The following is a 6,000-nucleotide window of genomic DNA, read 5'->3' as shown; positions in this document are numbered from 1 at the left end:
TGTTACATGAGTAGTTTTTCAATGATGTTCACATCGCTTAATTATGTCACTTCATAACGTTCCCATAGCAACAGGGGACAACATGGCGGTGCTTGTGCGAAGTAAATGCAACATTTTTCAACTCTCTGCTAAGATATATATATGACGTTTGCTACGAAAATGCAGGGATTATGAAATCATGCAAGCACTGCATATTTTGTGTGCGGAAATCTGCTATTTATGGGGCGAAAGTGCAGACTTTGTGCCGATAATGCATTGAATCATGCGATCGCACAATCGTGTTTTTCTGGAGGGACTGTAAAATGTGATTTTTTTAAGCTGATAAAAAATTTGTTCTTATTTTTATCTCTTTAAAAAATCGGCACGCTTTATTTTGTGCCACCATACTTACTTGTGTATTTACTCATGTACCAGTCTTTAAATAGGGAAAACATGGAAGTGTTTGGTGGCTTCAAAATTCATCCCTGTTTGGATCCTAAGAAATGAATGGGGCTAGGCTAAATGCTAAAACATTCACGACGCGCTGTACAAAGATTAAGTGCATGTATTCAATAAAGATAGGTATGAATTAATTCCAAGTGGAGGTAAGAACATAGTAAAATATTGGAAAACTGTGGTGTTTTCCTTTAATATCATAAACAAGTTTGCTTATCAATTAATTTTCTTTTGCACTGTAAAAGAAAATGCTGTAATGCTGCATGCAAGTTTATTGAACCTAATGCTGCGTTCACACCAGCCGCGGTAGAGGTGTCAAGCGCGAGTGATTTCAATGTTAATTCAATGTGAGTTTGTGTGAATGGCGCGAATTGAACGTTGCCGCGGGAAACGCGCAAGTTGAAAATGTTTAACTTTGGTGGAAAAACGGGCCGCCGTAACCAATCAGGAGCTTGCTCTAGTAGTGATGTGATTAGGAAGCGAGCGGAGTCGCAGAAGCCCCTCCCATGACGCGAATTTCCACGTGAATGTCCCGATGGCTAGAATTTCACGCGCGGTTTGAATATAGCGAGTAAACTCAATATGTTCAAGCGGCAAACTAGACGCGGTAGACGTGAATTTGACACCTCAAATGCGTCTGGTGTGAACCCACAGTAATATTTTAGGTTTTTGATTTGTGATGAGTTGGGATAAAGTAAATCAAAAACTTTAGATATTATATGACATGATTTAGCTACAGTATGACGGTGTGGAAACTGACAAAACTACTTGCAGTGCAAGACCTATAGAATTTGTGCATAAATCCTTTTCCCTCTCTCTTTCCCTTATTCTCTCATTTTTCCGCCATATCATTTTTCCAACCTTTCCCCCCACCCTCTTATCCCCTTTGATGTGAAATGCATCTCAAATCTAAAGACATCATGATCGCATTAAAACAGTTACCCGCTTGCCAGTAAGGCATTCTGTCTTTGATGAAAGAAAAAAGTGACAGAGGTGGGCTTGTCAACTCAAAATCCCTGTTCTGAATCCTGCCCCAGCACGCCCAGACAAGCAGGGCTTTCCCCAAGCAGCTATCAACTATACGACACCTTGCTATATATCAAGTTATGTTTTATAAATATAATATAGTGCATAATGTGTTTTTTATATGGGGATAAGGGTGAGACATGCCATATTTCCTTTACAGTATATTTTCCCAGCGATCTATCTTACCAAGGTCTCTCTTTTTAAATCTTTATCCACCTCCAAATCTTTTTCTCTGACCCGCAGGCCTTTCCATTTCTTTATTGCTATGCTCTTCTGATGTTTTTGCCCTAATCTTGGCTGTTCTGCTAGTTGAAAGACACATTTCTCTGTGTTTCCCCACTGTTTGATCTTGCACATTAAGCTTGAGTATCCTTCTCGGTTTTAAGTCTCAGAGCTGCAGAGACCCTGAGGTTACGGGTAGCTTAGAACAAAGACCAGAATATTTCAGCTTTGCTCACATGAAAACAAAGATAAAACTGTCTAAACTCCGGCGTATGCACTTAAAGCCGAATGTTCAACTCTTGTCATGCAGGGATATCGCTGCGCATAAACAATCAAGAGTTTGCAGGTCGGTGCAGAATACAATGACTCTACCTTTGGCTTTACATAAAAGGAATTACTGCTGTGTTTGTGGAAATAAGATAATTAAAAAAATTTGCAATCTGGTTTATGTTCTAGTGTCATAGCTGCGACGTGAACCAGGCTTTCAAACCACATTTCTGATTCTGGCCAAAAACTGCCCACTTAGATGCAAAGGGGCCTAAACCACATGGAATATGACTGGAGGCGGGAGGTAATCCTCTAATAATCAAAACTAGTAAATAACAAGCCCCAAAATGTATACAATGATTAATGGAAACATATGTACACTACATGACAACCCCCCCCCCAATGATGAAAACAAATCTATGCCCTTGAATATGACTAACCACAAAGTTTATTAACATGACATTCAGGGAGGAGTTACGTAACAAAGCATAATAACATGGTGTTGAACACAAAAGAAAATATTTTAATAAATGATGGTAAGCACACAGTTGAGGGTACCGGATTTTCTAGCAAAAATCACATTAGCAGAAAGTTGAAAAATGTTGCATTTACTTCACACAAGCACGGCCATGCCCTTGTTGTCATGGGAATGTTAGGAAGTGACGTAATTACGCGACGTAGACATTATTGAAAAGCTGCAAAAGCTCCCGCAGTTTTTGCAAGTTCCCGCAATTTCATAGCATAAAATTGCATACATTTCCCGCATATTCCATTGCATTTTTTAAAAGAAAACGTGCCGGTTTTTTCACAGCAACAATCACAAAAAAGCAGCGTTTTTCTGGAAGGACTAATGGCAGCATTAGCAGTGTTGTTTTGCTAAGCTTGCAGGCTTTACTAGAGAGTGTCTTTGCTAGGCTAACCTTGTTTACATTTTCTGTATCGGGCATTTCCTGCCATTTCGTTGCGTTGGCAGCCAGTTTGGTCTCGCATAAAGTTAAAAAGCCCAGGTGTGTGCTTGGCATCGAGCATTGTTGTGATCATGGCTAGTTTAACCTCTGTGCGCTCGCTTCATTTTTTTCTCCTGCTGTATGTGTTTTGCGCATGCGCCACACACACGTGCATGACCTTGCTTTTTCGACCACCATCAAGTTTTATCGATTTAATTCTTATCGACAACTAATCGAAGATCGATTAATTTTAACATCCCTACTTGAGGGTGAGTAAATCATTTTTGGCTAAATTATCCCTTTAACATGCGCAATCTGACAATCTCTTGTCAGTACGTACATGTTTTACAAGGTGGCTGTTGCGTATCTCATTTGTAGGTTTCAACATGATCTTTTTTCACCCCAGAAATCTATCCAACAATGCACATCAATTTAGCTAACTAAAACTAGCATCAAGGATTGATAGAGCACAGTGAACTGAGAAGCTCTTTTCCCCTAAGCACTGAAGTCCAATGAAGATAAGTGACAAACAAGATGAAAGTAAAAGGGCAGATCATATCAAACAAGTTATCAAACAACGCATTAAACATATCAAATCTCAATCTTGTCGTATTCCGACCCAGATCTGATTCCCACCCATATACTGTACCCGGGAGCAACTTTGTTTCCTGGTGGACTGATAAAAATCTAGCGCATTCTGATTCCTAGAAAGCCAGCCAATAGATAAGACCTTGTGATTTTGAAAAAAGCCCTTGCCATTTCACATTAGATAGTCTTTAAACAGTCTGTGAATTGTTCGTGGGTGCGTCAGTTGAGGCCAATAACACTGTATTTCCTAAAAAGTGAGGAAACGAGGTAGAAAATAAAAAGGATGAATGAGTGACCCTGTTGCGAATGAGAAAGAATGATGGAATGATGAGAAGATCAGTATTACCTATTACACTCGCAAGAGCCACAAGCCAAAAGTGTAATTTTGTTCAATTGCTGTTTATCGCTGTATTAAGATAAGAAGCCAACTTTTGCAGTATTTCACACAGCAAAAAAAAGAAAAGAAAAAAGATGCAAGCTTGCACACCAACCAAACAAATCAAATTCTAGCATAAACTCCCAAAAAGATAAATACAAGTACATATGCATCTCCTATGTCCATCAACAGCACAGACTTACTGTTTGATAGCTACAATGGGTATCCATTGGTAATCATTAAAGGCATTTAGGGCTAAACTAGCTGTCTGAGCTGCCGAGTCACCCAGTGGATGGTCCCTAGAGAGGCTCTTCTCTTTCATCAGCTGTGCAATAATGCTAAATCTTATTTGTTTATCCACCGAGAGTACAGGGCGAATGGGTTCGTATGTGAAAGGGAGGGAGATGAGGAGGGGGGTGATGGAATCCCATTTTGCCTTGGGGCAAGTTGGCACCTGACTGCTTAACAAAGCCCCGGTCAGAGGTTAAAGGTCAGATGTCATGGAGAGAGAGCCCCTACATGGAGGGTGCTGAATAAACGCCAACTAAATCTTCCTTTATGTCCCTTTAACTCATCTCTTTCCTTCCCCGTCCTCCCTTCTCTACTGGCTGCTTTCTTTATCGGTCTGGGCTGGGCGTCTTGAGCTCTATTCTTTCGGTGTGATGTATGTAAGACAAGGGTGAATGTAAACCCGAGGGCTCCTCAATCATCTGCCTGAGGGAAACGGTTTAAATCCTCATACCCAGCTCAAAGACCTTTGTTCAGTAGATGATGTTGAAGGTGCAGAAACTGACAATACACTGGATGTGGAGGTGATGAAAAGGTCTAAAAATATGACGTTGTAAGATGGTCTTAAATTCAACTTGGGGTGAGACAAAAGCTTGCATCTTGCTCACATCCATGTCCAAGATTTGGTAGACTGTTTGTAAGTCCCAGGTCATGGGTTTGATCCAGAACACACATACTGATAAAAAAGTGTCCATTTTGCCAAATGCATAAATGCAAATTGTAATGGTAAATAAAAGTTGGTTCAACTTTAAAAAGTAAGTTACCTTGACATTTCACAAGATTTGAAGTATGTGAAGTTCTAGCTCAAAATACCCCACCGATAATTTATTATAACATGTTAAAATTGCCCAACATGATCTCACAAAGTTCCGTGGTCACGGAATATTTTGCTCATTTATCCGTGCCCATACCACGGACTTTCTTTTCCATGTGAGTTTCACGTATTGGATACTCAATTGTTTTTCCTATTTTTCAACCATTTTTGCATGGGTTTGGGTTAGATTTGGGGTTTGGGTTAGGATGTCACTTTAACTACTGGTTTATAAAAAAAATCTGGATTTTTAAACAATTGTTGCCTGACGTTAGGGATAGAGTTGGGTTTGGGTTAGGATGTCATTTTATGTTGCAGAAAGTCGTTCTAACCCCAAACCCACCAATACGTAAAACTGACACGGAAGTCCGTGGTACGGACACTGAAAAATACGGAGATCCGTCACAATGACACAGATAAATGAGCAAATTTTGAGTTAAGGGCTCGTTATAGTTGTGTGTAGGTCCTACGGCGTAGCTTCCGCGTCGGTTTTCATTTATACTTTTGGTTGGCAGTATGCATGGGTGTAACCACAGTAGCAGCCCGACCGTCAAAGAAGAAGAAGCTTGGCAAGTTAACCCACAAACGAAGAAGAAACAGCAACTTGCTGTGTATGATTTGAGAAGACCAGTAATGATGGAAGTAAATAAACAGAGACTATTTTTGTTGTAGTTTGAGTTAAATCACTCCTTAACTTGGCCCATCTTTGTTTTCACCATCGCAAACGGAAATACCTATGACGCAGTTTTTTCAATAAAATTATTAAAAAAAACAAGCATTAAATAAGCTAAAACAAGCAAAAATCAAGATGTTTCTTACTTTTTTGGCCATTTTAGTGGTGAATATACATCTGTGTAGTCGTTCCAAGTCCTATTTTATTTTATGTGGAAAACATTGAGTGAGTGGGGGGCCTTCAAATATTGTTGTGCGCAACTAGGGGGCCTTGAAGTGAAAAGGGTTGACTACCTTTCACTATGAACTTGAATGAACTGTAATTGTCTAGTTTAGTACTTTTTCACATCGCACGTAATAAAAACATC

The sequence above is a fragment of the Misgurnus anguillicaudatus genome, chromosome 23 (genome assembly GCF_027580225.2).
Source record: "Misgurnus anguillicaudatus chromosome 23, ASM2758022v2, whole genome shotgun sequence".
Taxonomy (NCBI): Eukaryota; Metazoa; Chordata; class Actinopteri; order Cypriniformes; family Cobitidae; genus Misgurnus; species Misgurnus anguillicaudatus.
The sequence above is the reverse complement of the archived record's forward strand: the minus strand, read 5'-3'. Positions refer to the sequence as shown.